We start from the raw sequence: 27,982 nt of genomic DNA, 5'->3' as shown, positions 1-27,982 counted from the left end.
ACCCTTAGAAGTGAAGGAACTTTGGAGGTCATCCTGTTACATCTTAAATCTCTTAGCTTCGCATTCTCGTTGATATATTTTCTGAAGATTTTGTAAATCTCGGTGTATAATTCTTCCATTTTTAAATCTTGTGATAAATAAACATTTTAAAAACATGCTATTAAGGTAGGAATGCTCAATAATGATAATGCACATCACAGCATATCAAATAATTTTGTCTAAAAGTGAAAGTATTTTGATCTTTTTTATTTTACTATGTAAATGTATTTATTTATACATTCAAATATATCCTAAGGCTCGTTCAAACCACTTATTTCTGAATTACTTATATTCATCTGAATGTTGGTAGATAAGAGTTATCTGCTTTCTAAAAATTACATCTAATTTTTGCCTTCATAAACTTTTCTAATACCTGAAAAAGTAAAAAAAAATTACTTCATCATTATTTAAATTTGAACCTAAGCTCAAAATTTGGAAACTTGGTAAACAGTTCATTTCAAGCACGGGGACCTATATGTCCTTAGCTGTAAAGAACAACAATAGCACATTCAGTTTCAGTCAGTTACCTACCTCCTACCTCTCCCAATACTCTGTCAAGTTGCAGACAATATGGAAAGGTTGTTTAGTAGCTCTGGAAAACCTAACTGAGGAACTGGAGACATCTGAATCATAAAAGTAGCTGCCAATGAAAATAAAACTGCAGGTTATGGTTGGTTCTGTGTAGGAATGGGCAGTCATCACAGCTGGGGTTACTGGACTGTGTGAGGGAAGAGGCTCCGTTAGTGTCTGTGGGAAAATACTGCCCTGTGAGTCATCTACTTTCCTGGTTCAGTGAGCCTCTTCAGAGGCATTGCATTGTGGAAACACTTCCTTTTAAGAAAAGTTGAGTCAGGTGTAAATGGTTGTGACATTCCCTTTTGCTGATAAAGAAAGAGAGAAAAGCTTCGCCTGTTTATTTTGGGCAGACTTGAAGTACTCCTTCTGTGGTGGAGAGCTTCTGTGGGTGTTTCGAGAAGACCCTTTAGATGTGAAAACCCTGTCTTGGTCCATTTGGGCTGCTGTAACACAATACCACAGACCGTAGCTTGTAATTAACAGAAATTTATTTCTCACAGTTCTGGAAGCTGGAAGTTCAATTTCAGGGTGCCAGCATGGTTGAGTGAGGGCCCTATTCTGGGTTTCAGACTTCCTATATTCTCATGTGGCAGAAGGGGCAAGGGAACTCTGTGGGATCCTTTTTATAAGAGTGCTAATACTATTTATGAAGATTCCACTCTCACTGCCTATTCACCACCCAAAGGCCCCTCCTACTGCAATCCTTTGGGAATTGGGATTTCAACATATGAATTTGGAGCCGGGGACACAAACATTCAGACTATAGTGAACCCTCCGTGACACGTTTCTCGTGTCTCCCCATTTAAAATGATCCCAGTAAGAAAAATAGGCTGAGGGGTACCCCCAAATGGAAGACCATGGATGTTTCTTCCTGGCAAATGTCTGGTACATTTCCTCCAAGAATTGCAGTCATGGGATGACAGCTGGTGTTTGCTCTTTTCTTTTTCTTGTGTTTGTGCTTTGTTAGTCTCACTTCAGCACATCACATGTTCCGTTAGCCAATTAGTGTACAATTACTTTATTGTCATATGTAGAAGTACTTGGATGTAGATAAAAAGTCTTTTTATTTTCAAAATAATTCTAATACAAGGTCACTCAAATATTAATATTCTAACCAGATATGATCAATTGGCAGGTCAGACAATATCCCTTGCCAGAGCATGGCAAGTGACCCACATAATTCTCCCTCTAGAATTAAGAGTGAATCATTATGTTGTCATACTCAGGCATTGAAGAATCATGGACATGTCTTTTTCTTTTTCTTTCTTTCTTTTTTTTTTTCTGGTTAATTTCATTAACCTATATGTAACGCTTTGCATAGTGAAGCTCTGGTAAGAGAAGCTTAACTCAGCCAACCCAAAATACAAAAATTACAGCCTCACTTGGGCTCCATCAAGTAGTGCTCTGAGATGGAGGTTCCATTTTTACAGTACAAGTTAAGGAAGCTGCAAGATTATTACCAACTTTCTGTCAATAACTTGAATTCTCAAGTTATATGAGAGGTGATATTTGTGCATAAGTCAAAAATTACTTTGAGGAAAATGTTCCAATTTAGGCATCAAAATTAAGAAACAAATGTAAGGTCATTTTAAATTGGAGACAATTTTAGATTTCTTTGGAAACTCTAAAATTTGGCATGTTTTAATGTTTTCATTTATTTTCATTATAGTAGATGAATTGGCTCCATACTTGTTAAGTGATTTTATATACCAACACCATTTCGATGAAAAAGTTTACAGCAGATTCAGTATGAGAAGAGGAGGGTACAGAAAGGAGTGTATCAAGCAAGGTATTTGGGTAAGAATGACCATGCTAGAAACAAAGTGGGCCCATCATGGGAGAGTCCCACTCTCTATGGTTGGTAAGAGATCTGGGACACAATTCTCTGTGAAGAACCAAGCACTGTGGCTTCAACAAGCTGTGAGGTACTGTGTAGTCTTCTTTCATGGTGCTCTAGAAACAGACCCTGACATGAAGATTTGAAAGTAAGAAGTTTACTGGAGAATGAATGTACTTGGGAACAGCACCGGTGTGGTTTGAGATGATTGGGCAGAGGAAGAAGGTGTTATACTTGTGACAGAGTCCTCAACAGATCCTACAGTGAGCTCTGAAGCAGGACTGATCTTTCAGAGTTGTCCCAAATTAAGGCAAGGGAACAGGGCCTATGTTCTGTCTCCCCTAACCTTCCCTTATCAACTAGACATTGGAAGAAGGCTGCCTTGAGAGGGTGTGAATTTTGGGTGAGGTTGCTTCCTTCATCAGAGGGCATCTCCCAAAGAGTGAGTAGGTCATGGTTATTAGCCATCAGCCCTCCTGGTAGCTGGGATAATGAGGTCTTTGTTCTGAAGCGAGATTAAGGTGGCCTGACCACAGCATTCCCTGTGGTTACCATGACCTGCTGGATGCAGGGCATGCAATTTTTACATTATTTATTATTAATGATTAGCGCTAATGTTTATTGAGGCTTTTTTTATGCATTGGGCACTGTTCCTAATGCTTTATGAGGCTGGCCACTTGAAGCATGATCACTCTGTGAGGCAATATAGAGCACTGGTTACAAACACAGGCTTTGGAGTCAAAGTGCTTGGGTGAGATGCCAGCTTGGCTTCCTGCTTCCTAGCTGTGCAACCCAGAACAAGATGCTTAAACTTAGACATGATCTCATGGGGAACCTGGGAATGTTCAGTGAACTTAATTGTATAAAGCATTTAGAATAGTGGTTGTCATATAATTGATACTTAAGAAATATTAGTTATAATTATTATTTTTACCTATTTTACTGATGAGGAAACTGAGGCTTGGAGAGGTTAGGTAAATACTAAAGCACATGAACTCAAGCCATCTGACTACCGAGTCTATTCTCTTACCTTTATTGAAAACTTTCTGTAATTCAATACTAAGCAAATTTGATAGGTAGAGATCCAGGAAATCTAATAGATTGTGTTTTCCATGGCTTCTGGATGACAGGGTTAAACTGAGTAAAGATTAATCCCATAAAATAATATGGTTTCTTCTGACGTCGCGGCAAGATTCTAAGTTTAAAGGGAACATCATCATTTATTTGTTTATGTATTCATTATTCAACAAAAAATTTTGGAGTTGGGCTGCTGTGTTCCAGTTCTTCTGGACTCTAAGATTAAGTGGTTAGCAGGACCATCATTGTTCCTGTGCTTGAGGACTTATGGTCAAATAAGGAAAGGGTGTTAAATTTTATAAAAGAGAAATATAAGCTATGTGGATATAAGAGGAAGAGAAAGCCTCAGATTTAGTTAATACTTAAGTGCCTACTACAGTTATGGCAAAAACTGCCACTCATAGTCATAACCTACATAAATCACTAATGATTACCCTATTTCCCCTGACCCTTGATGTGGCCTTGCGGCATGTAGTAGAAGCACATTACGTGTGCTCAAAAGGAAAATAAAATAAGTAAAAATTTAGTGGTACGGGTGAGCCATTTCATTCGATAGCTTTATGCCCTGGAGAGAACACGAAATGGGAAACATTCCTTTGCTATTTAGTCAATCGGCTTCGGTTTCCATTTACTTATAATATGAACACTTTACCAAACTGGGCATGGTTCTTATGTTAAAGAAGGTTTACTTTTCAAAAACATGGCCTCTAAACATAAACTGTTTCATCTGTGCTAAATCGAAGAAACAGCAATCTGTTCCAATTCAGCAAGAACAATTTCTGGTGTTGAAATTATTGGTCTCCAATGTAGTATAGAATAGCCCAGGTATGGTAGTTGATCTGTGATTAAAGGGATTTTTAGTGGTAGTTTTGACTATACGGACATTTGCCTCATATTCTGAAGTTAGAACTTAACCCCTGAATATGATGTGACTCCATATAGTATTGTCATCAAATAAATGGACGCTGAGCTAGGTAAACGTGGGTTCAAATCACATATCCCATATAACATGTGATATTGGGGACTTCAATTAACTTCATTTTCCTCCTCTATAATATGGGGATAAGCCTATAACATAAGGTTGTCATGAAGATTAAGTGAAAAAATATATAAAACACTTAGCACAATATTTTATTGAGCAATAAATGGTCTATTAAGAAAAATCTTTGTCAACCAGAAGTCTAGAGAGTCAGAGTTGGCACAACAGCTAAAATTTATTTTGTGCTGATATGTGTATTAGAAGCCAATAAAACAGAAAAAAAAGTAGCATATAAAACAGTGATTAAGTTTAGTTTTGGAATTAGTGCTGAGTTTGAAACCCCACCTACTACGCTTAAAAGCTTTGTAACTTTGAACAAGTTATTTTGCTTCTCTAAGCTGTTCGTCTGTAAAACGAGGCAATTAATAATTCCTAATTCACAGGGTGTTGTGAGGATTAAATGAAATGATCCATATAATACACCTAGCTGAGTTCCTGGCATTTAGTATGTACTCAAAAGTGTTAGCTAGTATTATGGGAAAAATTCACACATATCAGCTTTTTAACACCTACAGTTATTTATTTTACAAATATAAGGAAGGAAGGTCAGTAACTTGTCTGCCTGATAAGTGCTGATAACTGTCTTAGGCATGGATCTTTTGCCTCTAGGGCCTTTTCCACACCTCACTTTCTGTTCCTCCTCACACCCCCATCTCCCCATCTCCCAGCACCTTGCCTTATTCTCCCCAAGAAAATGTAGACTGTTACAATTTATATTGCTGATATAATTTTATAATAGCACAGACCTGATACTCAAAATTAATCCTACAACTAAAATTCACTCATGAAAATCCCTGTAAGGGTTTCAATAACATACAAATATGTCAAACTATGAAAGGTTACAATACCAGAATAAATCTCCAGAAATAATTCAGAGATATGTTCAGATTAAATATTCAGACCGAAGTTTAAAAAGAAAGCGAAAGATACCTTTCTGCAAATACAAAGTATAGACTAGAAGTGGCAGAAGAAGGGCATAAAAGTAAACTTTTCATTTATCTTTGTGTTTATCTTGGTTCAGGAAGAATTCCCAATAATTACACTTTATGGTTTAGAAAAAAATATAATCTCTTGTTCTCTCATTAATGTCATTTTTTTTTCCAGTTACAGAAGGCTCTTAATATTTACACCTTCGAAATCCATTTCAATGTTTACCTCTATCAACTGGGGGCAGAATGTTTCTTGAACAGAAGAAACACATTAATGTTGATTTCCACTGGTTCAATACCTAATAAAAATCGACCTATGTCTTTGAGCCTTGGAAATCTAGTATGATGAGTAGATTCCTAATGTCATATTCAGAGTCACTAGAGCCCTGAATTTAGAGTGCTTGTTGCATTATGTTTGTGGCACAAAGGAACAATGCACAAATTCAAGGCCGTGCTGGTTTTAGTCTATTCAATCTGGATCATGGTCATTCTCCATTTGCTGTAGGTGTCGAATTCTTCTCTCCTTTGCCTTTAAGCCTGACTAACATTCACTGGCTCATAAAAGTGAGACATATAGTTTCAACGAGATTGATGCAATTGTCCTACTTCCTCTTCTTCTATTACTCTGTTTTCATTCTGACTCAACTCCTGTTCAATGCTTGGCACTGGCTGAGTCTTTTCTGCTCTTTACATGGTGACCGAGGAGCTCTTGACTTTCATGTCACCTAAAAATATTTTAGCTTAAAAGTTTTACTGACACTCCCTGCTTTGAACGTCCCCTGGTAAGATAACCTGCCTTGGTTGATTTTCCTGCTCTTCACCCACTTACCCACCTGGACTGTGGGAAGATAAATACATCCCAAATGGCTAGTTGGTAGCATCCAGTAAGAGTTCTCAGATATCTACTACTTTTATACTCTTGCGGGATTTCATATTTATTACCACCCCGTTCCCCAAGTCACATGATAAATTCATATATGTATAATTCTTGAATTGTTTCTTAAATCATTATTTTTTTAAAAAATAAACTCTGCTCAATTGAACATGAGCACAATCTTTTTCCTGGAAATTACAATAATAATTAATACTCGTATAGCACTTACTGTATACTAGGCACTATTCCAAGTACTTTATACATATTAAACTCATTTAATCTTCAAAAGAACTCTATCAGGTGAGTAATATTATCTCCATTTTAGAGGTGAGATAACTGAGCTGCAGAGAAGTAATTTGTCAAAGGTTATCTGAAACATGACTAAGTGAAAGTTATACAGCATTCTAACTATCTTATGTTAGTACTGCAAATCTACTCAATTTGACAATAGTGTCTCTGTTTATCCCCAGGAGGTTCTGAGTTACAACAGTCAGGAACCATGTAAGATATGTTTGTCTGTGGTGTTCATAATTTCTCCAATGAAGTACCATTCTTTCCCCTGAAACCCAGTTTTTTTGAATTGTCTGATCAAGAGAAAAGCAATCCTAATAGAGGATGTATAGTAAAAAGTAATATGACTCAGAAGAAATATGAATGCTCCATAAATATAGGAAAAAATGCCCAACTTTACTAATAATTGGGAAAATGCAAATAAAAATAAAATATTTTTACATAACACATTGGCAAACTCTTAATCATGCTTATCACGAAGTTGTAGAAACTCTCATTTATGCTCTGCTGCTGGATGTATAAGATTGGCATAGCCTTTTTGGATGACAATTTGCAGCATCTTATAAAGACTTAAATATGTGTAACCTTCAAGGTAGCAATCCCACGTCTAAGTATCTACTTTAGAGAACTATTCATATGTGGACATAGTGAGTAGAAGGCTGTATTCCTAGTAAGAATAAAATCCATGAATTGACAATTAATTGAATAAATTGTGGTGCCTGCATTCATTAGAACACCATGTATGCAGTAGTTTCAAAAAATCGGGTAAATATGTATGTACAGAAAGTTGAAAAGCTCCAAGACATAGTATTATGCAAAAAAGAAACTTTTAGGAAAGTAAATAAAGTTATCAATTAACCTAAATAAAAACTCCACAAAATTACACACCTCTATATGGACATGTGTGCCATATGCAAATAAACCAGAGTAGCAGCTATCTTGAGGAAAGCATCTGGAAAGTGGAGACATTACTGTTTGCAGCTTTTATACTTACACTCGCAAAGACATTCATGGCTTTCCTTTTGTGTGTACATTCTCAAAACACCAAATAAATATATGTCTTTTTACAAAGTTTGTGTCTTCCATGCTATTCCTCCTGGTTTTATTTGCATTTTTAAAAAGGACTTCAGAATAGGGCTCTTCTTGGATCCTTTCCTATCTACTCAGGAAAGGCTGTTCTCTGATAAAGACAGATTAACAAAAAAGGCTTCCTGGTGTTTAAGTTCACTTCTAAGGCAAAGTGGACTTAAATGCTTATATGATGGAGGCGGGTATCAATAATCACTTACTACAAGCATTAGAATTTCCCAAGCCCCAAAGCCTTACTGTTTTCATCTATATTATTCACTTGCCCATTACTGAAGCTTACCTCTGCCCTCTAAACGTTGGCTTTACTTTTTTCCCTTTACCTGGCTAGCTCACCTTGGAAGCCAAATAGGTTAACCCATGGATTTCAGATATTCCAACGATCTCATCAATGGTGGTTACTATGTGAGAAGCAATCATTGCACTTTGGGTCCCTGTCCAAGAGGCAAAGTAGGGATAGTGTCGGTTGTGCTTCCCAGGCCACAGGCTAGAAATTTCCTGGGGGAAAAGAGCTGTGAATACAGTGAGAGTGGTGTCAGAAAATAGATGAAGAAAACAAGAAACATGATGGTAAATTAAAAATAGGAACATGGGACATAGTTGCTCAAATGACCAAATTCTGCTAAATGACCCACACATATCTCCCAGATGGAGTGTGGCCGTGGTACTCGACTGCACGGACATTGCTTAGAATCTTCCACTGCTGCTCCATTAAGTTCTGCATTAAATGCTCTCCTCTCTCCCCAGTTTCTCACTATGATGACCAGTGTCTGGATTTGGTGACAGTAGAGTTATTGTACTGAAGGCATCTCAGGCCCAGAAGGCTGCCCTTCAGTTCTGTAGGCACTGGAATCTCCTAGGTGCTCCTGGATATCTAATATTATGGAAGCAGAAGGAAGAGGTGACAGCATCTTGTTAGGCTTGGTGTAAAAGGAACGAGAACAACAGTGGCTATAAAATGAATCGAACTGTTGTAGCCTTTGTAGACCTTATGCTTTTCTTTTACACTCAGGAGTATTTTTAAATCTCCCAGCCTTCTTAACTATCCTCAAGAGATTGAAGAGAACAATTATCATCGATTCCCGAGTCAGAGCCTTAATGAGAGAATAGTACAATCTCCAAGGGCTGGTATGATGGTGGCTGCAGGAATCCAAGGGTGAAATTCAAGAAGGAAAGGTGGAGCTTAAGGAGAACCTACTTAGAATAACTTGGTCCTCTCTGGAAATTCTTTTACCAGGGGTAAACTTTGGAGGTTCTGGGCTGAGTTCAGGAGAGGTTTTTCAATTAAACTATATTTAGCAGTAGTGATTTTCATACTTTTGGGTTGTTTGGAAAGAAATAGGATGATTGCTCCTCAGGCTTAACATAGAGAAGATTCAAGATGCAGATAACACAGAAACCCTAGATGATACAAGGAACCTTGCAATCTTAAGATTTAGAATTATTGAATTCTCAGTGTTGGTCAAACATAATATGGAGTCATGAAATATAATATAAATTTTGAACTTTTTGAAAAGGCAATGCAATAGATACTCTATCATTAATTTGGGTAGTGGACCCTAAGATAATCATTTAATTGACTGGACTTACCCCCAAAGCTCCTAAACAAATTCAATAGAGGCAAAAATTTATTTCTATGACATCTTCCTAATTGTGAAGACCTTATTCTTGTAAAAGATTTTTTTTCTTTAAACTAGAATACATGTAGATGTCCAATAAAGACATTCTTAGTACTTTTCAGAATCAGGAATTTGAGAAAAAATATATAGAAAACATCTTCACATACTTTGTTTATATAATCTTTAAAATAACTCAAAGTGTTTAAAACCAGGACAGTCACAATATCTGTTTTTCTATCTACAGTCACTAAACTTTGTTTTCTTTCTCATTTAGATTTCTGAGATTTGGCCCAACACCCAAATCTCTGGGTACACATGTTAGCACAATTTGGAGGCAGTAGAGTGCTTAGAAACCAAAATGATTTGTGGTGTTAAAACAGATTTTTAAAGTAATAACAAATTTTGAAGTTAAGCTCTACTCTGGCAAAGCTTGATTAAAAAGAAAAACTCTTGCAATTTGAAAATCAAGTTATTATTTGTGCTCTAAGGATAATGAAAAGAAGCACCCAGCATAACCAACCAACAATCTTCCAAACTTAATGGAATGCAATGAGAGCGAGACAACAGTTATGCAATGACTCACATTCCTAGAAATTTGAACACAATGAACATTCATTGTTCTCACAAAATATAACTTGTTTGATCATTTCCTCTTTGTCCTTATTGTTTCTATTACACATTTACAGGATCATTCTCAAAGACAGTCAGGGTAATAAAAATGATTTTGTAGTCTCCCCCATGAGACACTTCATTTTAGCCCTAATTCAATTATAAAGCAAGTCAAATAATTTGCTCTTTGTACATAGTTTGTGTGCACCTTTCTTAATATAATGTGAAAAGGCTCTAAATGCTTGGTTTGGTTCTTCACTGTAATGGCTTATTTGCGGTCCAGAGACAATAATAATGAAATCATCATAATAATAACAGCGAACATTTATGGATTGTGTACTATATGCCTATTACTTCCATATATACATATATATTCTATATCAGTAACTGACTGGTGTTGGCCTCTCTAAGCTGGCAAAGGCTTTCTTCCTGAGAATTCCTCTCTTAATTCTAGACTTGACTATATCCTTTTCCTGACTGGGTCCCAGAAGGTTGAACTTATTAAATGTGTGCTCATCTTCTGGTAGGTGTCAGGCACTTATGTTATCTACTGAGAGGCATTATGCATTGTGATTTATAATAAGAAATAAGTATTTATTCTTCCTCTCTTTTTCTGGTACAGAGCTCCTAAAACCCTTGGAATTTCTATATTATGAGAGTGAAAGGTGTCTTTTGCTACATTAATAAGGAGACTTTGGGAACCTTCCTCACGATGGGAGCTGGTTGCCAGGGGAACCAACCCTGTGATTGGAGAGTTGTAACTTTCAGTCCCACTACCCTGATCTCCAGTGGAGAGAGATTGAAGCTTGAATTGATCAACAGTGGCCATTGATTTAATCAATCTTGCCTATGTAATGCAGCCTCCACAAAAATTCAGAAGGGCAGGGTTTGGAGAACTTCTAGGTCAGTGGACACATGGAGGTGCTGGGAGAGTAGTATGCCTGAAAATGACGTGGAAACTTTGTACCCTCTCCCCATGTCATGCCGTAGGCATCTTTTCCATGTGGCTGTTCCTGAGTTGTATCTTTTTATAATAAACTGGTGATCCAGGAAGTCAAATGTTTCTTTGAGTTCTGTGAGCCGCACTAGCAAATTAATTGAACCCAAGGAAGGAGAGGGCCATGGGAACCTCTTATTTATTATAGCCAGTTGGTCAGAAGTACACATAACAACCTGGACTTGCAAATGGTGTGTGAAAATCCAAGGAGGCAGGGCTCCGGGAACTTTCGATCTATAGCTGGTCTGTTAGAAGCATGGATAATAACCTGGGCTTGTGACTGGTGTCTGAAGTGGAGGGGGCAGGTGGGCAGGGAGTCCTGTGGTACTGATCCCTTAACCTGTGGAGCCTAACCTTGTCTCCAAGTAGATAGTGTTAGAACAGAGTTGAATTTAGGACACCCAGTTGGTGTCCAGAGAATTGCTTGTTGGTGTGGGGACCCCCTCCCCATACAGTAAAATTGGGTCTCAGAAACTAATGACACATGGCCACTGCCTTCCACAAATACTTACTGACACGGTGTATATTAAGTAGGACATACAAAGCTATCATATGCTTATCCCTGTTTATAGGTATGGCTTTATAGTTGTCTTTTGGGTTAGACAATAAGCTCCTTGAGTTTAGATACCATTCTATATTGTCTAGTAATGAATATCAAACTCGTAGTATAGTGTCTGGCTCAAAAAATATTTGCTGAGTCAATGGTCTAGTAGAGGAGGTAGAGACATAAACATATACTATAATAAATGATACAGGAACAAGAAGGTGAGATGATGCTGAAAGTAGAGATCGAAGCCCTTACAGATTATAGAAATATGGTAGAATTCTGTTATATCTTAAATTTGATAATGAGAATAATAATATTTTAGGTGTAGTAATACCTGAACCAGAGTGACTTTTAACTTCTTTAGATGATTTCACAATCGTACAAAAAATATTTTCTCCCATTCTTTAGGTTGCCTTTTCATTTTGTTGATTGTTTCATTTGCTGCGCAGGGCTTTTTAGTTTGATGTAGTCCCACTTATTAATTTTTGCTTTTGTTGCTTGTGCTTTTGGTGTCATATCCAGAAAATATGCTGCTAAGACCAATACTGAGGATCTTTTTCTCTAGGTTTTCTTCTAGGAGTTTTATCATTTTAGGTGTTGTTTTTGTCTTTAATCCATTTTGAGCTAATTTTTGTGAGTGGTGTAAGGCAGAGATCCGATTTCATTCCTCTGCATGTGATTATCCAGTTTTCCTAGCTCTCTTTATTAAGAGATTCTCCTTCTTCGAGAGTGTTCATGGCTCCCTTGTCAATTATTAGTTGACTATACATAGAATGGTTTATTTCTGGGCTCTTGATCAGAGATGACACTGATCCAAAGTCAACCAATCAATAAGCTGATCTGATGCAATAAGACATATTGAGCCCATCTCTGGAGAATATGGAGAGAAAATGGCGGCGTCGCATAGAATCAAAGTTATTAGGGAGTAGAAGCCAAGGGTAATAGACACAAGATGGGAGGCAAAGCTGGTGGAGAAGCACGGGAATGCAGGTAGAGAAAGAACAACTGAGTCATATAAAGGGATGAGCCTTTGAGGGAAGAGGCATGAGACCCTTAGACTGCCATGTACTCAAAACAAGTCTCCAGTTTCTGCTGGTCCTTAGTTCTGGATGTCGAGGTTTTCCTATGCCATTCCTAACGCCTGCAGGAACTTGAATGAATTGCTGTTTTTTATAACCTTAGGGCACAGCAGAAGAATGTTCAATTATGGTACTATGGTTTGATGAACATCTCAGGGGTATTGCCAGTATCGGGTGGACTCCAAGCCCAGCAGAACTGAGTACAGGCAAGTTGTAAAATGGCAGGTGGCTCGTTATTCGGACTTGGATATAAGGTTGTACTTGTGATCACTGGCATATGAGTAGCGTGAGTGCAGCAGAAAGGTCATACCATCAGTCAATTGACCAGTGAGTCTCTGCTCCGGGGCCTCCTTGTTCTTCTAGATCAAGAACAACAGTGGCTTCTGAACCTAAGGCAAGATTGAGGCAGTGGCTATGGTCCATATGGATCTAATTGTATTTTTCTAGCTTCATCTTCTTCTCTGCCCTTAATTATTATGCTTTCTAGCCACATTGGCATTTTTCAGTTTAAATGTTGCTCTAACTTTTTCTCCTGAAGACCTTATTTTCTCCTCATTAATGTCTACTCAGTCTTGAGGTTTTGGGTTAAACGTCCCTGCCTCTGAATGCTGTCCTTGACTAATAATTCCAAAATAAACCACCCCTCTACTTTATTTCAGAACAATTTGTAGTTTTTTCTCAGAGCCTTTTACGAATTTTGCAATTATATATTTGCTTGCATATTTATATGCTAAATATATGTTTCTGCCACTAGATCTTCCACTTCATAAGGGCAGGGCCTATGTTCGCCTGAGTAATGTCTATACTCTAAAACCTAACCCTGCTGGCACAGAATTAGACTTTAATAACATCTGGCAAATCAATAGGTAAATATGTGGGAATTAAAGTGATGTATGAGTAAGGCGTTGGGCAGTCTATTATTGAATCAAATGTTTGCTTCCCTTCAATACGTGATCATTACAGTTACCTAATATGACAATTTTCTTCTTACTATAAAACTGTATTGCATTTCTAGTGATTTTACTCTCTCTGAATATCTTTTTTTAAAGGTGATAATCAAGGAGATTTCTTTTCTTGGGTGTATTTTCTTGATGCTATGAGACTGACATAGATTGAGTGATACTATTAATCACAGTCTTAAATAGTTGCTTTTTCAATATTTTTTTCAAAAAAGCTTTTTCCAAAAGAAAGCTATGGAACACATATCATTTGTAAGTAATGTCACCCTTTCCTTGAAAAATTCTGCACGTCTTGATTTTAATTGGAAATCTGAGTATCGTTATATTTTTCTTCTTTTGAAATGGGAGTTTAATCCTGACGGCCTAGTGTATGCTGGACCTGTAGAATTCATCATGTCAAGAACAATTTTATCTGTTTTTCATATCAGATTCTAAAGCAAATTCACAGTTGGCTCAAACAGAAGGGAAGGCAGGGATGTCAAAGAAACAGATGTTGGCATTGTAGAAGCAGATGCTCTATGCTTACTTTTACATGCCGAAAAAATTCTATTATTAAAATTCAACATCTGTTTTTTTTTTTAGAGGGATTACTCACTCTCAACCAGGTTGAAAATAAGCACTAGGATTCAATGACAGGAATTTTTTGGACTCAGAATGTGATACATTTGAAAACCAAGTCAATAAACCAGAAGTGAACCTCTTCCAATGTTAGGTCTTCACAGTGATGTAAACAAGTAGCTTCAGGCATGAAAAGTTTCTTATGTGAATTGAATCTAATTTCTGCCTTTTCAAATGCTGATATAAGACCACCCATAGAAGAAAAACGAAAAGGCATCTTTGGTTTCTGAGGAACTGAAACTTGAGCTCAGGAGTATTCCAGGGGACAGTTTTGAACAGTAATGAAGGGAGAACTATCAGGCCTATGCTTTGAAATCTGGCATCCTTGAAGGTCAAAGATACAGAGCTAGCTGCCCTAGGAACCTAATTACAGCCTTGCCTCTCCGAAAAAAATTTAAACATTGGCAGGACAGAAGGTGCCAGCAGCTGTCAGGAAGCCATTTCTTCAAGGACAGCTACACCTTGACAACACTTTAAAAGTGTTTTCCTCATCTGCTCTGAGAACTCCTAAAAAATCATTTCTTTCATCTCTGATTTGACAGCTGGCCCTGAACAACTTAGTGAGTCTGTGCTGCTTTTCCCCTGTAGGGAACTGTGTTCACGCAAAAACCTTCTCATTTGTGGCAACTCAGAGTTGCAATGATCAGACAATGAGGCAATGGATGGCCCATTCAAGAAGGTGAAGGGGAAGCATCAAGGAACCTGAGTTTCCACTGTAATGCATTTCTAAATTAGAGTTTCAGACTTTCGATGAAGCTTTTCACTTTTTTTTTTCTTTTTCTTTTTTTTTTTTTTAAAGGAGAAGGGTGGAGGATCTCTTTAACTCCACTGTAACTGGCCGGCAGGAAGGACTTAGGCAGAAAACATGTGTTGATTTGTTTTCAGATATTCTGAAGGCTTGGAGGAAAAGTTGTGATGTCTAGTAAGTTTCCACAATGCTTCCCACAGTGGATTCTTGGGAGTCCACTGCGATTCCTGTTAGAAACTTCAGGAGGAAATTGGTTTTCATCTGTGAGTTTGGCATCTAGATATTGATGCCTGTAAGAAGGATTAGGGTTTGACAATAGCTACAGGATGAGAAAATCCACAAGGGAGTCTTCCGAGCACAAAAGAAAGAAATCGAAAACTTGTTAGAGAAGTCAAAGGAAAAATATATTTCTACTGTAAGAAACCATCAAATACATACTTCACTTCTTGCTGAAGACTAAATTTGAAAGTTAGAAAGTGTGAACTTTATAAATATGTAAGATTCTGATGTACTTGAAAGGAATCAACTTGGTAATGACTAAACTGGGGATACTTCTCTTTTAGGACTAGTGGGAGGGTTTAATAAGATCTGTAGCTGTCCAAGATAGTGTTTGTTATATAGTGCCGAGATCACTAGTAAAAGCAACAAAGAGAAAACAAACATAAAATCATTTATTAAATGCCCATTCCTTTTAGCAGTTGATATTGTAGAATGCTCCTTTTAACTTGTATGTGCTGAGTTTTAGCATAAGTTTGCACTAGGACGTTGGCTTTATACAGAAATGACTACGACCTCTTTAAAAGAGCAACTGATTGTTTCATCCAGCTTAAACTTGAGGAGCTGGAGTAAATTGAGACAGAGTGACAGTACTAGTATTTTCTCTAGTCTATAATGAAAAATGACACAGATACTAGAAATGCACATTATTTTTTCAATCTGTCCAAAGGATGTGGACTCTGGCAATTTGCCTTGATTCCCACTGATACAATGAGATTTTGGAGGAAAGAGTACTCAGACCTTCCTGGGTGAATGAGAGAAGCCTTCAAAGAACTGCTAATATTTTGACTAAGATCTAAAGGATGATCAAAAGTTTACTGAAGGTGTAAAACAGAGAGGCGTAGGCAAGTGTGGAATGCTCAGGAATCGACAATGTCTGCTCCTAAATTTGTTCACTGTAATTCACTTCTTACCCAGAAGCCAAAGTGCTCCTTTAGAAACATAAAAATCTGCCTACATTACTCCCCTATTTGGTACCATCTTTTGGCCAACAATGCCAAACCTCTTATTCTCCCGGTCTACTCTCCCAAAGCCCACAACCCTTTAGACACACTTGCCTTTGGTCTGTTTCTTGAACTTGCCCTCTCTTTTCTCCTTAGTCTTTTCCTCTCGTTCCCTCCCCTGTAAAGGGCTCCCTCCAGATTTTCAAAAGTTGGCTTATTAGTCATGCTTTTCCTGACTACCTTTCTAGGCTCGTTACTCTAATAACATTTTTTTTAATTGCTTTTATTCATTGCATTTATCCCTCTCCGAATTTATTAATTTTGGCCCTTATTGTATCACTAAAGAGAACAGAAGCAGCACAAGAATAGGGACATCGTTCTAGCTTCAGTAAATTTCTTAATGTTAAAACATGTGGTAGGTGCTCCACGAATGCTCATCGAATGGATGGGTGAAGAATAAATATTTTTGTAAAGTTGAAAAACAAAGCTTGATAGGTAGATAATTAGCACTAGATAATTAGGTCTGTACGTAGTGTTAGAAATTTAAACTTAATTCTGAAAGTGTGAAAAACATTAAATAATTTTGAGAAGAGGGGGGTAGCTCCTATTTGGCTTCTGGATGAATTGATGAAGAAGGTTAGAAGGAGATGAGTTAGACATGTGTCCCAATATCCTTTGAAGCAGGGCTGGTAGAAGGAGGAAGTACTGCATGGTGTCAGTTGCGTGAGTTGTGAAGCCATACTGTATGGATTTGAATAATGGCTTTGTATTTGTTCATCTGTGAAATTGTGGCTAATTATGCGTTCTGAGGCACTTATGAAGATGTGCCTCTTAGATCTTCAACTGCATGGAGAGTAAGAGTCTCAGCTGCCATGCTCTGAAAGACGTCACTGCATTCTCACTGAGGCCACATTTGCCTGGGCTGCTGCTGGTGAGTGACTGAGCATGGTGAGGATACTATGGCAGGTCCTTTCTAGGAGGCATGAATTACTCTGAACAGTGAATTTACACCGAGGTCTCTGCAACTGCTTTTCAAAACTCTCTTAAGGCCCTACAGTGTAAGCGTTTCCTACTTAACCTTCTTTCTTCCCCTCCCTCCTTCATGTAGGTTAGCCCTGAATCTTGGTTTGGTACCTCGCCCAGCCTCTGACTTCCATCCCGTTTCCCCTCACAAGTGTTTTCCCCAATAAACCTCTTGCTAATCCTGTCCTGATGTTTGCTTCATGAGGACCTGGACTGGCACACTCTTTAGTCTTAATTCCCTGCTATAGCTGTTTTTATTATTTGAAAGGCAATTTTAGAGAGAATAGATAGAACTTTGTAATTGGCTCGATGGTTGTAATAAAGCAGAAGAAAGAGTGTACTCCCAGGACTTGATTGCTCAGTCTTAAGTAACTGAGACAAAAGTACTATCTTCTATAGACAAGGAGTATGGGCGAAGAAATTTGTTTGAGAAAAAAAGGTAAGAAAAATGTTTTTTGTTTGAACATGTTACTCTTGAGATCTCTCTAGGACATCTTGAATAAATGCTCAGTTGGTCATTTGATCCATAGATCTAGAGCTCAGAGAAAAATATGGGCTAGAGATTGTGAGGTAAGTGTCATCAGGGTACAAAGACTAGCCATGGGAATAGATGAGAAGGCACAGGAAGAACAAGAGGGCTAGAGGGGAGAGCTTTGGGGAACAGAAACTTTTAAGGTTGCAACAGGAGGGGGTGTCAGCAAAGGGGAGAAAACAGAGAGCAGGTATCAGACAATTGATTGGAAAGAATAGAAATGTAGATCAATGCAATAACAGAAAACTCAGGAAATGACACTCATTTATACAATACTTTTTATGTGACAGTACAGTGGAATTGGGAAAATTGTAGGAGTCTGAGAAAATATAATTCAAATTCATACCCTACATTATAAATCTAAGTATATGTGTAAGTAGATAAATTAAATCAGTATAAAAGTCAAACTAAAAAGTCTGATTATATATCTAGTTTTGATTAGTTGTATACAACTGTTAAATTTTAAAGTTGATACTTTTCTACATATTACATGAAAATATATCCAATTCAATTAAATAAATATTTGAAACATTTGTAAATTTGAAATGAACATTACCAAAGCAAAATGGAAAGTAACAAATTTAGAAATATTTTAAAAATTTAGGTCTTTAAAAATATTAGAAAATTTAGAAATATTAATAAAATGAGACAAAAGATTAATATCAACATTATTCTACAAATATTAAAAGTTTAATAAATTGACAAAAGACATAATTCATAGAAAATGAGATTCAACTATAAATAAGCATATAAAAGATTTCTACGTCATTATTGATGAAACACATGGAACAATGTTCAACCTCTTTATTTAACCAGGTATAAATTTAAAACCAAAATGTTTGGAGGTATAATTTTATGCCTATGAAAATAACAAAATAAAAAATAATGACAGTAATCATGGATTCCTTTGGTTACTTTATTTCTCACATTTTATCAATAATTAAAGTCATTCACTAATTTACCAAATACTCATTAAATGTCTGCCGTGTGCTAGATGCTGCTCTAGGTACTAAGGATAAATGATGACTAGGATAGGGTCTTCTTTACTATCGTTCGTGAGAACATCCTCTCCTCTTTCCCTCATTGGTATTTTAAGAGTTTAGTCATTCTTTATTTCTTGCTTATGGTAGCAATATTCTGAATCTATGAGCTCCACCTTTCTTCAGTCAGTTCTTTACCTTGCTACTAGAGTGATTTTTTAAAAAAATAAGTTTCATTGAACTTCATTACACATATCAAAGAGTATATAAAATATAAAGCATAGAAACATGATTTTAATTTGCTTTTTATTAGTACCAATGAGGAGAGCATCTTTTCTTATGATTATGAGCAATGTATGGTTTCTTTTCTATGAAATGTCTGTTTGAGTCTTTATCTCCCTTCTCTCTGCCGGTTTAGTTTTCTTAACGATCTGATGATCTCTATAATTTATACTTACTAATTCTTTGATAGTCGTGTGTATATGTATACACACAAAGAAACGTGCATACATAAATACATATTTTTTTCACCTTGATTAGCATTTCTTACTTTTGTTTTTAATTTGGTCAATTTTATCAATTGTGCTTTTTGAATCTTTTGTGAAATATTTTCCTATTATATGTTCATAAAGATATTTCCCTAGATTGTTTTCTAAAAGATTTATGAGTTTGCTTTTCATCTTAAATTCTATCCTCTAGGAATTGATTTTTATATATGGTCCATGGTAGAGATCCAATTTTCCTTTTTCCATATGACTATTGTCCTAGCACCATTTATTAAATAGTCTATTCTCTTCCTACTGCCTTGTAATACTATCTCTGTGATAAATCAGTTTCTGTATATCTGTGGGTCTGTTTTGGGGCTCTGTATTCCGTTGGTCTATTTCACTAACACTGATGAAGCACCATACTGACTTAACACTCATAGCTTTAAAAAAATTATTGATAGTTAGTAGGGCAAACCTTCCAACCTTGTTTTCTTTTGTAAGAATATTTTGTGTAATTTTGGCTCTTTGCTCTCATATGAATTTTAGAATCAGCTTGCCAAGTTCCATAAGAAAAATATCTTCTTGGGATTCTGAATGGAACTGCATTAACTCCATAAAGTTGAGAGAATCAGCATCTATATGATTTTGAATTTTTCTATACAAGAATATAGTTTATCACATTTATTTGGGCTGTCTTTAATAGCTTTTAATAAACTTTTAAAGTTCTATATATAAAGGTCCTGTATACATCTTGTTAGATTTATTTCTAGGTACCTTATATTTTTGTTGCTATGAAAATGGTTACATTTTTAAAGTTACATTTTTATCAAATTGTTGCTGGTGTTCAGAAATGCAATTGATTTGTCTATTGATTTTATATTCAGCAACATCATTAAAACCTTTTAATATTTCTAAAAATATGTCTGTAGATTCTTTTTAGGTTTTCTACAAAGCCATGATAGCTTTTGAAAATATCAGTAATCTGGTTTATTCATTTCTCATCCTTATCACTTTCATTTATTTCCCCTTAAACTTTGCAGGATTTCTAATCCTGCATAGAATTAGTGATAGATACTGTTTTTGATTTTACAGTATAAGGAATGCTTTAACATTTCACCATGATTTTTGATGTTTATTCTAGGTGCTTGGTAACTATCCTTGATCAGGTTAAAGAAGATGACTTCTAGCTTTTCTAATATGATGAAGGGATAATGACTTCCATCAAAAATAATTTTCTCATCTATTGAGATTATGATATGATTTTTCTGCTTTAATCTCTTCATAGTGCATTACATTTTTTGATTTCTAATATTAAACTAACTTGCAGTCCTGAGATAAACCAATTTAATTACAATTAATTATCCTTTTCAAGCATTACTGAATTTGGCTCACTAAAGTTTAAAATTATTTTTTATGTTTACAGATGAAATTGACTTATGTAATCTTATGGTTCTGTCCTTGTTAGTTTTGGTATCAAAGTTATTACAACCTCATAAAGTGAATTTAGGAATTCTCTATTTCTATTCTCTGTAAGAATTTGTATAAGGACGGAATATCTGTCTTTGAATGCTTAGTAGAAGTCACCTGGATTTCTATCTGAACTTCTTGTTTTCTTGATAAAAAGATTTAAGCTGGTTCAATTTCTTTAATGGTTATGAGATGATTAAGATGTTCTACTTCTTCTGGAATCAATCTTGATATTTTATATATTTTTTTTCAGAATTTGTTCATTTCATCTATGTTTCAAAGACTATTATTTAAAATGCCTTCTTATCTGTTTAGTCTCTGCTAAATCTGTGGTTTCATTCTTAGTACTTTCACTTTGTTTTCTTTCATATGCTATCATTTTCTCTTGATTAATCTAGCTTCTCTATTTTATTTATCTTGTCAAGAAACTAACATTTTGCTTTGTTCATCTCTTTATTCTATGTTTGATTGCCATTTCATTATTTTCTGCTCTAACCTTTCTTTTTTTGTCTGCTTTCTTCAGCTTTATTCTGATGATATTTTCCTAATGTCTTACTTTGTATGCATAGATAATTAATTCTGAAAAAAAATTTTAATGAAAGCAATTAAGGCTCCATATTTCTCTCTAAGTAGTACTTTATTTGCCTTCAACAAGACATAGTGTGTCATATTTTCATTACTGTTCTATTATTAATATTTTCAGATTTTCATTATGATTTCTTCTTGGACCTATGAGTCATTTAGAAAAATGATTTTAAATTTCCATGACTGTGTAGGGTTGCTGTATTTCTATAACAAATTTTAAAAATTTATTGCATTGGGTTCAGCATATGTAGCCTGATTGATACAAATGTCTGAATTTAAATGAAGTTATATTTGTGATCCAGTAGCTGGTTAATCTCTGTAAATATTTCTTCCATGCGTAGAAGGTGTGAAGTCTGCAATTATTGGTTGCGATGCTCTGTATATGTCCTTTAGAACAAGCTCCTTTATTTTGCTGTTTACATATTCTGTAATCTTACTGGTTTTTATTTTCTTTCTCTTCTAATTATTGAGAGAGAGGTATAATAAAATCTTTCACTGTGCTTAGATATATGGCTGATTTTAGCGCTGGGGCAAGGAAACTGCAACATGAACCCAGCGCATCTTATAGTGCTGGAGAGTAACGAAGTACTCAAAAACAACAGGATGAGAGGATGTCAATGGGACACAGGGGCCACCCTGAAAGGGCTAACTAAAGGTTAAAGCTGGAACATTTTGAGCAAAACAATACATAATGAAGTATTGGCTTATAACCTAAAGTATAAAATACATCTGCATGAGTACAAACTGATACAAATAAATGGCTAAAATAAATAAATGGGGTAAGAAACAAATCTTCCTTTAAGAAGTTCCAGATAATTCAGGTAATTACATAGCCTCTAGAGGTGGAATTTAACCTCTTCCCCTCTCCACCCCCACCCTCAAGCAATGTGCATTGCATTTAGCAACTTGCTCCCCAGGAATAGAGAATGAAAAGGAGTAAAAATAACTCTAATTGTTTCTATATTGATTCATTGTATTCACTTGGCCGAAACCCAGCCCTGATTAAATCCAACTCTCTACCTACTATCTTCCTGTACTTCTGAAGCTGAATGGTCTTGCTTAAAATTCATGACCACAAACCTCAGGATTGTTAGTGCTACCAGCAATCATCCTGTATTTTCCTACTTCATTCACTCTTCAACTCTTCTAACAATATTTCAATACTTTCACAAACCTTCGAACCTTCCCACTGACTTCCACCTTGCTCTCAGTTGATGACCTTGCTTTCCAAAAATTAATTTAAAAAGTTCTTTGAGTCCAATGATAGAAAAGAAATACTAATACTCTTAGGCAGGGTTCTGCAAGCTGAGACCCATGGGCCAAATTGTGTCCACTGCCTCTTTTAGTATGGCTGAGAGCTAAGAATAACTTTAGCATTTTACAAGAGTGAAAAACAAGGAAGAATAATATTTTCTGACATGTGAAAATCATATGAAATTCAAATTTCTGTGTCCATAAATAAAGTTTTACTGGAGTATAGTCAAGATCTTTTGTTTATGTGTTGTCAGTGGCTGCTTTAACACTGCAGTGGCAGAGTTGAGTTGTTGTGACAGATACAGTATGGCCAAAAGCCTAAAGTATTTACTATTTGGCCGTTTACAGAAAAAATTTATGGTGTTCTGCTATAAAGCAACACCTTTCAAGATTACCCAGTATAGGTAGTTGAGTGCTAAAATTGCTAAGGAAGGGATCATTCCTCTATGATTCATGAGTATTTACCCTAAGTTATTTCTTGTTCAAAAACCCCTCAGATTCCCCTTGACACTGATGACCAATATTTTCAGGATACAAATCACATTATTTTTAATGGTGTTCTCCCTTCACTATGTGTTACTAGATTATCTTTACCATAAGGCAACCAACAGAGTTCTGAAATTTCTGTGTTGCTTCTCCCATTCAAATTTGCCATTTTTTATAACAGAAAATGTCTGAGTTCCATATAGTGTAGGACTTTTCCATTTACTCTGCGTATGCTACATGAGGAGGAAATAAAGTCTACAGTTGATATGCATTAAGGCATCTTGCTTCATTTCTGGGAGTTAAAACCATTTAGTCAAATAACTTAAAACAACTTTGCTCCTTTGGCAGAAATTGGACTTCCTGCTGACGGTAACACTGTTATTTGGAGGAGGGAATGATCTGTACACTTCTTGTGTAACATTTATAATCACCAGCCTGTTACAGATGTGCCTGAAATCATCTTCCATAGTATATTTTTAAATCTTTCACTCAGCCTAGTGAGATTTCTGAATCAATATGTGTGGAGAAACTTAGAGAAATCAAATAACCTCTTTTTTTCCCCATACATTTTTACTTTTCATTAAACAATAACGGTAGTAATTTAATAATCTACTTCTGGTACTGAGAAGAGACCCTGGAGGGATTCTGGATGACTGATGTTTAATGGGGACTCTACACTCTTCCACACTTTGACTGAAAACCAAATGAGAAAATTTTGCTGAAGAGGTTAGTTTCTGGAATGAGTTGGAGGTAATTAAGCAGTGGACCAAAATGAGCATAGGAAGGAGGATGAATTTGCGGGAAGGATAACAATGTTGCAGATACAGGTTGAGAGAGGAAAACAAAAACAGTGTAGTGACAAAGAAAAAAACCCACATGGTTGTTCACAGGGACTGCAAGTAAAAGCCATACATACCGTGCTGTTAGTAGTAAATATTTTATATAGGGGCGAGATCCACGTTTCTGCTTTTGCTTTTTGCTTCTGGCTAATTTAAATGAGGTTTATTCCTATTAGTAAACATACTATTTCAAACGATGTTATTACAAAAAATGAATTCTAATGACACCTCTGGTAAAAGGACTCTTCTGGCACAACTGGAGAGGGAAATGGGAGGGTAGAAATCCTTCTGGCAAAATCCCAGTAAGAATTTCCTCTTATTATGATAATCTTTTTTATTTTTTTTTTATTTAAACTAATTCACTCATTTAGACCGGTGGTTTACAATTCTGGTTGCACAGCACATAAGAATCAATCATGAAGCTGGCATATATAATATGTAATATATACATATATTTATTGTATATGCCAAGGTCTACCTTGGACTCCTTAGGTCCCAGTGTTTGGGTAGAGGGTGACCCAAGCTGCACTGTTATTTTTAAAAACTCCCTAGGTAATTCTAATGTGCAGCCAGGGTTGAGAACTACTGATTTAGACGAGAGTTTCTCATCCTCAGTACTGCTGACATTTTGGCTGGGAAAGTCTTTGTTGTGGGAGCCGTCCTATGTATTGCAGAATGTTAGCAGCATCCCTGTCCTCTATGCACTAGATTAGGAGTCCCCAACCCCCGGACCACAGACTAGCAGCAATCCATGGCCTGTTAGGAACCGGGGCGCATAGCAGGAGATGAGCAGCAGGCCAGCCAGCAAGCAAAGCTTCATCTGTATTTGCAGCCCGTCTCCAGTGCTAGCATCACTGCCTCAGCTGCACTTCAGATCATCAGGCATTAAATCCTCACAGGAATACTGATCCCTGGTGCCAAAAAGGTACCAGTAGCACTAGATGCCAGTAGCACTCTCCTCCCCATCAAGTTATGGCAACTAAAAATTTCTCCAAGAATTGCCAAATTCCCCCGAGGGGCAAAATTGCCCCGTCTACCCATTGGGAATCAGTGATCAGTGATTTACACCAAATGAAACCAGAACAATCAGATAGGTGCTCTGAAGTGGATCCCAATTCCTTTAGAGAGGAAATAATACCTCAAAGAAAACATCTTAATAAATTCAGTTACATTGAAAATTGGTACAGCCATTAAGAAAAACAGCATGGAGGTTCCTCAAAAAATTAAAAATAGAACTACCTTATGACCCAGCAATCTTACTTGTGGATATACATCTGAAGGAAATGCAATTGGGATCTTGAAGAGATATCTGTACTTTCATGTTCATTCATTGCCGCATTATTTATACTTGCCAAGACATGGAAACAACCTAAGCATCAATGAATGTATAAATAAATCTGGTATATATACAATAAAATATTCCTTAGCCGTGAGAAAGAAAGAAATCTTGCCATTTGCAACAACATGGATAGATTTTGAGAACATTATGCTAAATGAAATTGATAAACCAGAGAAAGAAAAACATCTTATGATCTCACTTATGTATGAAATCTAAAAAAGCCAGACTCATAGAAATAGAGTTAAAATGGTGATTTCCAGGGGCTTAAGAGTAGGGGACATGGGGAGATGCTGGTCAATAGGTACAAACTTCCAATTATGAGATGAATAATTTTCGAGGATCTAGTGTATAATATGGTGACTATAGTTAATAACATTGTATTATATACTTGAAAGTTGCCAAGAGAGTAGATCTTAAATGTTCTTACCACATACACACATGCATGGTACTTATGTGAGGTAATAGATATGTTAACGAACCGTATTGGGGCAATCATTTTGCAATATTCATGTGTGTCAAATCATCATATCGTACATCTTAAACTTACATAATGTCGTAGGTCAACTATACCTCAATAATAAAGTTGGAAAAAATTCAGATATTAAATAGTATGAAAAATATGAACTCTGCATCTTTATCTCTGTATTTTTATATTAGTCTGAATACACAAAGATGGCTCCTTCACTTGAAGATAGCCTCTTTAGGCTTGGCTCATTTGAAGTAACAGAGTAGCCTGGGGTATTTAGGGAAAAAATTAATATTAAAATAAACATCATGCATTTTTTTTTTTTACTTACAATGTTATACGTGTGTGTTATTAATACAGAACAATAGTTTCTAGTTATCTAACCCATGAATCAAGTAATCAACTCTGATCTATTTTAAAAAGAAAGAGTAGCTTTCTCCACAGGGGTTTTAGGAAGAAAAATGGGACATTGTGATAATGATGAAGAGTATGTGCCAAGTACTGGCCTACACCCTTATATGTTTTATCTTTTTAAAACATTCACAAATAACCCTGTGAAGAATAATAATACCATCTGCTGGTAAGAACTACATCCATATTTATAATCAGTTCTGCTCAAGCGATAGTGTGGTACAATGTGAAAGAAAATCTTTTAAGTTAGAAAGACCTGGATTTGAATTGTAACTACACCAATTGCTAGATGTTTGCATTTAGGTCAGATGTCCATTTTGAGATTGCGCTTCCTAAATTTTGAGATGAAAGCAGCATGGCTACTGTGTGTTAGAATTAGAAATCATATATATAAGATGCCAATAATATCTGGTCATAGTTGACATATAATAAACATTAGATCTCTATGTTTTTTCTTTTTAATAAGTACTGACTATTCTAGGAGCACTTTTCTCATTAATCCTCACAAGAGTTGTGTGAATTAAGTATTATTACTTTATTTTACACTTGAAATCAAGACTTAGAGGAATTAAATAACTTGTGTGAAGACAAGCACTAAGTCACAGGGTCAGAACTTGAACCCAGGCAATCATCTGGGAGAGAAGACTGAGTTAGAAAATTACCTATTAGTATCCCTAAGTCCCCTTTAAGCAGGAAGCACATGAATACTTTTTGTTTTGATGTTTTACTGCTGTTCACTACAGGACACTATAAAGAGAAAAATGGAAATAAGTATGGGAAGTAAAGACATCTCAAAATTGCATCCCTTAATCAATTACAGACTCCAAAACTATCAGGACTGAGGTTTTCATAGCCCCTTTCTTGAGTTTTTTGGTTTTTTTTAGATTCTTCAGTGGAAACCTCTAGGTCCATATTTTTGTAATTTTATTCTTGAGATGGTGAAAAAAACTCAATTTTTCTTTTCTTGCCATAAAATGTTATTAGTTCTCAAAGGAGAGCTAATTAAGAAGAGAATACATGTCCAAATAAAATTCCATTTTTTCTTAATTTTTGCAAAAAATAGAATTAGTTCATGTGGATCAATAAGTTTCAGATGTGATCAAATTAATCTCCATCTTGAGAATGAGTCTAGATGTTATCTAAAGAGATTCCCAAGTAGATAATTATATCTCATTATGATTAAAATTCATTAGTTGACTACCACAAAACAAAAGGCAAGACAGTTAATGAGTCTCACAAAAAACCGCCAAAACAAACCCAAATGAGAGCAACTTGTCAAAATTCACGAAGAAGCAAACAGATAAGAATAAATGGAAAGGATATAAGATGGCTCTTTTTCATACAGTATCTATTTTTTTTAAAATCAGCTATAATCAGGGAAACTGATAAGGACAGTGCTTTTTTCAATTATCTGGATAATTCATTCAATTATCATCAAACTTCTCTTTACTTCCTTCACCAGGTCCAACTGTAGTGATTATCACTGAACCACATGCCTCCTCAGTGTTCTCACTTTATAACCAGATTACATTATATTTCAACATAAGCTACAATATTTGTATCTGGTTTCCTGAGCTGATACATTCTACCTGTATGTTTTGAAAATATTGCAAGAGAAAATAATTGAAATAGATTGAATTAATGGTTGAAACTAAAATGTATGTGGTTACATAATCTCTTCAAAAATATCTTTAAAATAATTAAAGGAATTTCAATAGTTTTTAAGAAAGAAATTTCTGTATATCTATATCTCTGGGTTTTTTTTTTTTTTTCAGAAAATAAACACAACAAAAATTAACCATAATTACTTTTAGGGAGAAGAACTGAAGGGTCAAGTTTTTGGATAAGAAGAACAGAGAAGGAATGGTTAAACTTTTTTAACCTTTCTTTATTGTTTAAATTTTTTACCCACATATATGAATTAGTATTCTTTCAAGTCAATAGGACAGTAGAAAAGCACACTGGATG

This window comes from Rousettus aegyptiacus, unplaced genomic scaffold, assembly GCF_014176215.1.
Source record: "Rousettus aegyptiacus isolate mRouAeg1 unplaced genomic scaffold, mRouAeg1.p scaffold_m13_p_3, whole genome shotgun sequence".
Lineage (NCBI taxonomy): Eukaryota > Metazoa > Chordata > Mammalia > Chiroptera > Pteropodidae > Rousettus > Rousettus aegyptiacus.
The sequence above is the reverse complement of the archived record's forward strand: the minus strand, read 5'-3'. Positions refer to the sequence as shown.